This window comes from Coenobita brevimanus, chromosome 88, assembly GCF_032717465.1.
Source record: "Coenobita brevimanus isolate Jiangsu-jjx chromosome 88, ASM3271746v2, whole genome shotgun sequence".
NCBI classification, from domain to species: domain Eukaryota; kingdom Metazoa; phylum Arthropoda; class Malacostraca; order Decapoda; family Coenobitidae; genus Coenobita; species Coenobita brevimanus.
In genome coordinates, this window is record NC_137041.1 from 30,417,039 (window position 1) to 30,427,923 (window position 10,885).

General features: G+C 43.4%; 1 non-coding gene across 1 annotated transcript; it reads left to right on the forward strand.

Annotated features, from left to right (window-relative positions):
- Positions 1-278: 278 nt before the first annotated feature.
- Positions 279-474, forward strand: LOC145411257 (small nucleolar RNA U3). Its single transcript, XR_013899385.1, has one exon. It is a non-coding gene; the product is annotated as a small nucleolar RNA U3 (small nucleolar RNA).
- Positions 475-10,885: the final 10,411 nt, after the last annotated feature.

Genomic DNA, 10,885 nt, shown 5'->3' on the forward strand with positions numbered 1-10,885 from the left:
AGAAAGAACCTCTGCCAGTCTTGAGTAGAATCTCAACTTCTCTGGACCCATCCCACCTGATGTTGTGAACACATGGGGAGTGAATCGACCGTGGTCAACATGTTGGATCCTTTCTTGATAGTTTGTTTTTTTCTTGTTCATTCCTTTTGCGTGCAGCCTCGAGAGACAGTTCACGGTGACATGCTGCCATGGGATCGAATATCTTGATGTCAAAGAACTCCCTCTGCCCACATGTCCAGAAACCTCGAGCAATGACATCCACTCTTGTATCATTTGATGTGTTTGCTGTTCTGTGGATCAGTTCTATATATGACTGCAGGATGTTCTTGCCCAAACAAGTCGCCAACCACACCAAGATGAGGATTCTTAGTGCAAGCCTTTGAACGGAAAACGGCACTGAGACTTCGTCCTGTGCACTGATGACCGTTCCGCCCCCTTTGGGGGTTTGGAGGGGGCTCGCACAGGCTGAGTGGTGTGAGTAGTCATACTACATTTGCTACAACTACCACTGCTGCTGCTGCTACTACTACTACTACTACTACTACTATTAGTACTAGTAGTAGTGGTAGTAGTAGTAGTAATAGTGGTAGTAGCAGTAGTAAGAGGAGGAGGAGGATTAGGAGGAGGAGGAGGAGGAAGAGAATGAAAAACTTCGGTGTTGCGTGAGAATGAAGTCAGGAGTAAGATGAGTGGATATGGTATTACTGAGAAACTCTGGATATTGGGCAAGATCAGAAATTATGTTACTCGTGAAACATGTGGAGTAAGGACAGAGTTCAAGAGAGTGGTGCATCATTGCTACTGTCATACTGAGAGAATGGATGTGAATAGGATAGTGAAAGGGGTTTTGTGAGTGAGTCTGCAGATGGGGGGAGAAAGAGTGGTTGGCTTAGGAGAAGTTGAATAGATAAGATTAATGAGTATGTATGAAAGTGAGGTATGGAGGTTGACATTAAATTATTGACTGGTGATAAAAGTGGGTGGGTGAAATATGTGGAAAGGAGTACATATGAAGGGTTTTCACCCCCCCCCCTTTTTAAGTGACTGTCATGGGTCAAATTGTATCTGATGTAATGTGAAGCACATCTATAAAAGAAAGTTTTATGAAAATTATGGACGGAACGTCGTGCCTTTGAGGCTGAGTCAGGATTCCGGGGGCTTGAATAGTGACCGAATGAGTGTGTGCTCATTTCACTAGGGATGCTGTTAGTAGTTCTTCCTCCCAGGGGTGGATCCAGGAATTTTTGGTGGGGGGGTCTGATTCGCTGATTCAACCAAAGATTTGACGCGACTTACTGATATTTCAATGTTGAAATTGCCTCTTTATTCATTGATGCATGGCCGGTGGGGGGGATGCATCCCCCCTATCCCCCCCATGGATCCATCCCTGCTCCCTCCACCACATCTTTCTTTCCTGGCTTTTTGCACCTTACCTCACTTCGTCCTTAGGTTATAGCCCAGGAGCATTAGGAATACACCAGGAAGAAACTTCGAGAAAGTTTATTTTTTCAGGAAAGCTACATAGATGCTTCCTAAGCCAAAATCAGCAAACATTCAAAACATTCCACGTAAGCTAACCGAGTGGGACAAAAAATTCAAGATAGCCAACATCGGCATGGGACGCGTATACTGTATAGCTAAGTGACTTGTCACAGGGGAACGTGAATTTAAGAAAAAAATGCTGATATAAATATATATAATCAGTTGACACAAGGTGAATCGACTTGTGAAATCAAGTAGTAAGTTTCACTTTATGTGGCTTACTTCGACGATTCTCTAAGGACGAGAATTTTATAAACTTTCTCAACAGTACACAGTGGAGACTATCTACTCACGAATGCTGTATCATTAATATTGTTAGCCTCCGAGAAAGTGTGAGCCTTACCCATGACAATCAATAACTAATAATAATAATGGACAAGTCCTTGCTGGTGCTTAACTCCTGGCTGGCACAACGGATTTAAGTTTTAATATGGAAGAACTGGCTTAAATACCAGTCTTGATTAAGAAGTTTGTGCGAACTGGGAGTAGCACACTAAAGTAAGCTCAGTGTGGAGAAATGAAACACGATTCTAGATTTACATTAAGCTCAAAGAAAAGAACTGTAAATTTATTAATTACAGTGACAAATTTATGTTACATGATTTTCAAAAATGAATTCAAGAGGGGAATTCAATGTCGCAGTGGGACTAGTGAATTCAGATATCAAAGGAAATACACTCACTCACACATTAAAAAGGCTAATTAGACTTAAACCTAGGAAAAGGAACGAAAATACTGGTCAGTGGAGGGAACGGAGCCGAAGCTACACAAGATGTCTGTCTGTTTGTTTCTAAGGCAGGCGCTGCTCGCTGCTAAGCCCACTAAGCCGATCACCGACTCGGTGGGGAGATGCGGGGAATCGCTGTACAGCAGAGACGCTGCTCTCAATGCTGGGCACAACGAGTACCTTCTCCCAAGGCGGTCCGAAGCTGACTGATGTAACCAAGCCGGGTATGGGAGAGATGGCCATGTTCACCGGAAGTGGGCGTGGCCTAATTTCAACGGTCAACGAAGGCAGGGTGAACGATATACACAGGCAATAAAATCACGCAGTGAAGCACTAATGTCATGCGTAAGAACAGTCAATTTTGGAGCAGTGACAAATATTCTGAAAAACTATCCCGATCAAAATGCATACAGGGACGGTTAAATTGAGTGATACACAGTGGGTTTTCCACTGGAAGTGAAGCTTCGACCTTGCTGAAAGGACACAAGTCAAGAGTGAGAGCAGTGGAAATGAAGTATTTAAGAGGACCATGTGGAGTTGTGCGGAAAGACAGACTAACAAATGGGGAAGTGAGGGACCGTTGTGGTATGGATGTGGATGTTATAGAAAGCGTTAGGAGAAGTACAGTGAGGTGGTTTGACCATGTGGAGAGGATGGAGAGCGGGAGACTAACGAGGAGAGTGTATGTGAGTGAGGTTGAGTGGGGGAAAGGGAGAGGGAGGCCAAGGATAAGATGGAGGGATGGAGTGGAGAGGTATATGAGAGAGGGTGGTGTGAGCTGGGAGCAGGGCAGTGAAATAGCACTGGGCAGCGCAACATGGAGGCGATGTATTTGTGGCCACCCCTTACAGGATTGAGAAGTCTGGCAATAGACTGATAGATCGTATACTTCATCAGATGTTTTTATTTTTCAGGTTGGATACAAATTGAAGTGTAGAGGCAGAAGTACCTAGATTGATAGAAGAAGTGTGAATGGAAGGAGATGGCAGCATAAAAACAGTGTAATATTAGTGCTGATCTGAGGAATGGACTTGCAGAAAACGCAGTTATCTAAAGTGTTGCCAGTTCCCGCTCATATATGGTGTGTTCTGGTTCTGGCATCACTTCCACAGTGAGTATGTCTCACACTGCTATACATATTATATACCTAGATGTTTATTCATATTTAATGAATATGTATTGTAGTGTTGAGTTGAATAACCAAATACTTTCTCACTGTTGAGTATAGTAGGAGAGAGAGGCCAGACATGCTATGGCTAGCGTTTTCAGACGTAAACAGGGAGAGTGAAGGAGGGGTGAAGGAAGGGAATAAATTCTGTATATATCTCAGTCTTGGGGAAATATATATGTGTTAATACTACATATACTGTACAGTTAATACTACCAACATATGACCCGAACGTTTAAGATATTAGCTTCCAGTTTTGCTAGGGTTAAGGTTAAAATTAGCATATACAACATTTAGCACTTTTTTCAAAAAATCTAAAATATATTTGTTCATGTAAATTTATCTTCTTTTTTTTTTTTTTTGGCCTCAATGGACGCAAATGGCTTGAATTATTTACATATTAAAGTACATTCCAATAAACTAAACGTATGTTTTTTTTTTCCTTTTCCCGTGGTATGTGAGACCCCGGATTACCTATCGAAATACAAAAAATGAAGGGGTTACTTATCTGGGGTCAAAAATTGATTCTTGCCATTATTGTTATTGTGCATTGTTAATTTACGTTTGTTATTGTGTGAAAAAATATGAGTTCTATACTGAGCTCTAGAGTTTTCTGGACAGTGCTGGTAGGTGGAGTCCGGGAGGGGGACGGGAAGTGTATTTAAAGGACCGTCTACACTCCGAGAAGGGCCAGTTCAGTATAGTCAGTGTGCCATTCAGTTGAGTGAGCCAGGGAGTAGCAGACTTTCAGAGTGAGTGCGGAACAAGTGGGGGTTTATGAGAGCCAGTGAGTCAGTAACGGACAGTCAGTGAACAGTCAGTGAGTCAGTGACCTACGGACAGTAATGCAGAGACCGTGACATAGATTGTGAGTCAGACAATGCTAACTAATCAGCGAAAGACCGAGTAGTCACAAAGTCACTAAGTGACCGTCAGACAGTAAGCGAACGGAAGGTGAACAAATAATACTGATTGAGGATGGAGAGAAAAGTCAGTGTTTTGCATGTGTACCTCAGCTGTGCCTAGAAGGAATAAAACCCAGATGTGATTGATTAACCGCTTGGTCTGTCTACTTGTTGTTCACGACACACCAACTCAATCGCAACGACTTATCTTGCTCTCGTGTTCCTGAACTTGATTCTTCTGAATTCTCCACACTCTGGCTTCGGCTTTCCTGTCATTCTCTGACTAAATATATCTGTGCTGTTTACTTATCCCCTAATTCTACTGACTATCAAAAATTCTTCGACTATCTTACTTCTACGATGGAACACATTCTATCCATTTCTCCTTTCTCTGAAATCTCCATTCTTGGAGATTTCAATGTTCACCACCACCTTTGGCTCTCCTCTCCTTTCACGGATCCACCTGGTTAACAAGCCTACATCTTTTCTATCCTTAATGACCTAGAGCAGCTTGTACAGCACCCTACCCGTATCCCTGACCGCCTTGGAGAGAGCTCCAACATACTTGACCTCTTCCTCACAACTAATCCTTCTGCTTACTCTGTTAATCTTTTCTCTCCGTTGGGCTCCTCCGATCACAACCTTATTACCTTAACCTGTCCTATCACTCCGGTACGGCCTGTGGACCCTCCAGGGAAACGTCGTCTGTGGCATTTTGGAGCCGCAGACTGGGAGGCCCTCAGGCAGTACTTCTTTGATTTTCCCTGGAATGATTATTGCTTCCATGGCCGTGAGCCATCTGAGTGTGCCTTGCGCATTACGGAGGTAATTCTCTCGGGCATGGAAGCATACATTCCTTTCTCATATCCTTTGACTAACGCAAGAAAGCCTTGGTTTAATCACGCTTGTTCTAATGTTGTCCACAACAAGGAGAGGGCCTACAAAAGGTACCGGAGCCAACCCACCCCTGAATCACATCATCTTTACGTTTCTGCCCGGAATCGTGCTAAGTCTGTTCTTCGCTCTACTAAAAATAATTTCATCCATACTAAATGCTCTCAACTCTCCAACTCGAATTCTTCCCGCTCCTTCTGGCATCTTGCCAAAAATCTTTCTAACAACTTTACCTCATCATCCTTCCCTCCTCTTTTCTACTCTGATGGTTCTGTAGCTATTTCTTCTACTGATAAAGCAGATCTCTTCGCACAGACTTTCTCCTCCAATTCTACCTTAGACGATTCCGGTGCTGTTCCTCCATCACTTCCCCCCTCTGACTTCCTCATGGCTGACATTAAAATTTCTTCAGTTGATGTATTTTCTGCCATCACTGGCCTCAGTACTAACAAGGCATATGGGCCTGATGGGGTCCCTCCTGTTGTTCTCAAGAACTGTGCTTCTGTGCTTACACCCTGACTAGGCAAACTCTTTCGTCTTGGTCTGTCAACTTGTACCTTTCCTTCTTGCTGGAAGTTTGCTCTCATTCAGCCAGTCCCAAAGAAGGGTGACCACTCCCAACCCTCCAACTATCGTCCAATTGCTTTAACATCCTGTATTTCAAAAGTTTTCGAGTCAATTCTTAATAGAAAAATTTTAAGGCATCTTTCCTATCACAACCTTCTTTCCGATCGTCAGTATGGGTTCCGTCAGGGACGCTCCACTGGCGATCTTCTCACCTACCTTTCAGACTCCTGGTCATCCTCCTTTCGGGACTTTGGCGAAAGCTTTGCCATTGCACTTGACATCTCAAAGGCTTTCGATCGAGTCTGGCATAAATCTGTAATTTCCAAACTGCCCTCCTACGTTTTCTATCCTTCTATCTGTGCCTTCATCGCTAGCTTCCTTTCTGGTCGTTCTATAGCCGCTGTTGTAGACGGCCATCGTTCTTCTCCTAGATCTATCAACAGTGGTGTTCCTCAGGGCTCTGTCCTATCACCAACTCTCTTCCTTTTATTCATCAATGATCTTCTAAGCTATACATCTAACCCTATCCACTCATATGCTGATGACTCCACCCTTCACCTTTCCATTCGGTTCCCGCAACGCCCATCACAACAGTTACTTCAAGAAACAAGGGATGAGGCTATGGCACACCTAATGTCTGACTTGGCTCGTATCTCTGACTGGGGTAAAAATAATATCTCTATCTATCTATCTATCTATTGCCAGACGCCTCAATCCCGTTTGGGGTGGCCACAAACAAATCGCCTCCAAGTCGCCCTGTCCCCCGCCATTTCACTGCCCTGCTCCCAACTCACACCCCCTCTCTCATATACCTCTCCACCCCCACCCTCCATCTCATCCTCGGCCACCCCCTCCCTCTTCCCCCCTCCACCTCACTCACATACACTCTCTTCGTCAGTCTTTCGCCCTCCATCCTCTCCACATGGCCAAACCACCTCAGTGTGTTCCTCATAACGCTTCCTATCACATCCACATCCACACCACAACGCTCCTTTATATCCTCATTCGTCAGCCTGTCTCTCCACGTGACTCCACAGGCTCCTCTTAAATAACTCATTTCCACTGCTCTCACTCTTGACTTGTGTCCTTCCAACAATGTCCAAGCTTCACTTCCGTACGTTAGAGTTGGTATCACAATACTGTCATGTAGTAACTTTTTCACTTCCATGCTCACTTCCCTGTTTCTATCACTGCTTTCCAGGCACCAGCAACCTTTCTTCCCCTGCTGTACCCTTTCAAGCACTTCACACTCCAAACCTCCATCCTTACTCATCACACTACCCAAATACTTAAACGTACTCACATTTTCCAATTCCTCACCATCTAACCTTGCTGTACATTCACTAACTTCACCTCTCTCAAAGACCATCACTTTACTCTTCCCTACATTCACCTTTAGGTTCCGTTTCTACACACTCTCTCAAACTCATCCACCAAGCCTTGCAGCTCCCCTTCGTCTTCACTCAACAACACAGTATCATCTGCAAACAACAGTACAGGGAGTTTCCAAACACTATCCTCTCTCACCAGGGCCACTCCAACATCCACTACCCTACCTTGTACCTCCTTTATTACCCCATCCATGTACAGATTGAACAACCATGGAGACATGACACATCCTTGTTTCAAACCAACTTTCAAAGAGAAAAATTCACTTAGTTCACCATCCACACGCACTGCAGCCTTCGCACCATCGTACATACTCTTCACAGCATTCAACAACTTCCCATCTACTCCATATATTCTTAACACTTTCCACAATCCTTGTCTATCCACCCTGTCATATGCTTTCTCCAAATCCATGAAAGCCGCATACAACTTCTTTCCCTTCTCTAGAAACTTTTCCACTAAAGATCTAAGAATGAATATCTGATCTACACAACCTCTTCCCTTCCTAAAGCCTCCCTGTTCTTCTCCAACTAATTTCTCTGTTCTTTCTCTAACTCTGTCTATAAGTATCCTACCATACACTTTTCCTATTATACTAAGAAGACAAATGCCCCTATGATTACCACATTCTTCTTTTTCTCCTTTTCCTTTGTACAAGGGAATAATTATACCTGACTTCCAATCCTCCGGGACTCTACCTTCCTCCCAGGCCAATCTGCACATCTTCCACATCCATTCTACTACTATCTCTCCCCCATGCTTCAGCATTTCACCACACACTCCATCAATTCCTGGGGCTTTCCCCGATTTAACTTTCTTCATTGCTTCCACAACTTCTATCCTACTGATTTCTTCCTGTCTTCTCACCTCCCTCCTTCTCCCAGCCATTCCCAGCCACTTATACTTGCATTACTTCCATCCTCTACGTTCAACAATTCCTTAAAGTGTTCTCTCCATCTGCTCACTTTTTCTCCTTTCTCCACTAGTAATCTACCATTTTTATCTTTCACTCCCCTGCTAACTTCACTTCCACCCTGTCTTACTCTTTTTTCACTTCTCTCCAGAACATTTTCTTACAGTCCCTCCACTTTACACTCAAATTCCTTCCAAATTCCTCATCCACTCTCTTCTTACTCTCTCTTACTAATCTTTTCACTTCTCTCTTCCTTTCCACATATAACTCTCTCTTCCGCCTCTCAACTTCTTCCACGCCCCTATTTCTCACCCATTCATTGTATGCTTTCTTCTTTGTGCCACAGCCTGTTTCACCTCTTCAGTCCACCACGCTGTTCCTTGTACCCCCCTCCGCCTTCTCTTCCTTCCACACCACATCACATGCTGCACATATTTCTTCTGTAAATATCTTACACACACCTTCCACGTCTCCCATCTGCTCCAATTCATATTTGCCCAATCGTTCCTCCACTTCTCTCTTATACTCTGCCTTTTTCTCATCCTCTTGTAACCTTTCCACTCTCCTTGCAACTACTCCTTCCTCTCGTCTTTCCCTTCTTCTATTCCTCCATCTCACTTGCATCCTAATTCTGGCCACCACCAAGTAGTGGTCAGAAAGTCCACTCCCCCAACCTCTATACACTCTTGCATCCTTTAATGCATCTAAGACTCAGTTCTTACACCTATCAACCCGACAAAATCTTCCACAGGTATACCCACTAATGTTTAATAATATTCAGCTTAATCCTGCATCATCCTTGAACATGCTTGGGGTTTCATTTACTCGGGACTTATCTTGGAAAGATCATATTACATCTCTTGTAAAATCTGCTTCCAAGAGATTGGGTGTGCTAAGCCGACTCCGCTCTTTCTTTACCCCTGCGCAATTGTTGACTCTATACAGGGGTTTTATCCGCCCCTGTGTGGAGTACAACTCTCATGTGTGGGGAGGCTCCCCACATACAGCTCTTCTCAATAGGGTGGAGTCAAAGGCTTTTCGTCTCATTAACTCTCCTCCTCTTACTGACTCCCTTCAACCTCTGTCTCTTCGCCGCACTGTTGCATCTTTATCTCTTTTCTATCGCTACTTTAATGGTCACTGCTCCTCTGAACTGTCTGCTTGCATTCCTCCACCTCTACGACGGGCGCGTAGCACCCGTCTGGCAGCAAACTCTCATCCTTTTTCTGTCCAACTCTCTAATGCAAGAGTTAACCGTTACTCCCAGTCTTTCATTTATGCAACAGGTCAGCTCTGGAACTGTCTCCCTCTGTCTGTATTTCCTGCTGCCTATGATCTCCAGTCTTTCAAACGCAGTGTGTCCAGGCATCTCAAAATGATCGGATCTTGAATTTGGCTCTATATTGTATTTTGTTTTTCTCTTGGAGGGAACTGTTACTGCGGGCTCATGGCCTTTGGTTCCTTCTTCCTCGCATAAAAAAAAAAAAAAAAAATCCTACGGTTGTAACAATATGAAACAAGGCACAAGCGTGTTTCAAGCACGAAGTGACAATGATTGGCAGGCACCCATGTTTGCCTTGTTCCATGTTCCGTTACTAGCCAGTAATCTCAGTCAAACCCTATTACAGGGATTTAATGTAACAAATATTTTCCATCCAATTTTTCAACTGTAACTGAGTAAAAGGATTTGAAAACCACACCTGCGTTAAAGTTGGAGTAATGATAAATACATACTTATTACAGAAAGTAATATCCAAAAAAAGTCACTTAATTACTGTACTCAAGTAAATCTGCTTTGTTACATGTTTACTCTGTGTGTATCTGAATAAGTAAGTAAATATATAATTGTGTGTGTGTGTGTGTGTGTGTGTGTGTGTGTGTGTGTGTGTGTGTGTGTGTGCTCGCGCGCAAGGTCACGTCAGTAGAAATATATTGCCATTGCCTAGCAACATATTTCATTTTCACTCCCCCAGTCCCTCATTATTTTCGCCCTAGCCATATTTTGTAAGAACGAGCTACTGGCTGATTACACAGGGCTGACATAGTGGTAAAAATATGGGAAGAGAAATGGGTCTCCTGACATGTCGTATGGGCTTTGTGGTTCTTGTCTGTCCTTGTGGCTAATGATGTGATGGGATACCGAGCCGTTAGTAAACAGAACAATGAAAGAAGAATTTACGCCTAATGGCAGTTTAAGTATTCCCATGCAGCTAACGTAAAAGTAATTTATTCATTTATTCAGATAAGAGTTAGCCATTGAATCCTAAGAGTGTTAAAAGGATGATGAGTTAACATGGAAATGCCTTTCGACTCATATATAACTGATTTCCTATGTCTGTGGATATGATATTACTTGGTGTTTTATTCTCTACTTTCCTAAAAACGTTTTCCTTTCCTGTCCTGCTCCAAGTGTTATTTTATTTCCCTAACTTTCCCATCCTTCAGCCCTCCTCTTTTTACCCCTCGGATGGTTTATTTACTTATTTCTTGTACATATTCTTTAAAAAGGTCCCCTTTCTGTCCCTGTCTCGCCATTTTTCTCTCATCACTTTAACTGAAAAATTTGGTTTCATTTTCTCTCCCTCCGCGGGAATTACTACCTACTTTGTCTCTGTAGTTCCCCCGCCACTGGAAGCCATAAGTAAATTCCGTGCACAATGCAAGATTGGAGATGAATAGGGAGGAATGAGAGAGAGAGAGAGAGAGAGAGAGAGAGAGAGAGATTAAAGTGATATAGTGAGTCCTGTTCCACTTAACTGCATAACTATACTCCATTTCAC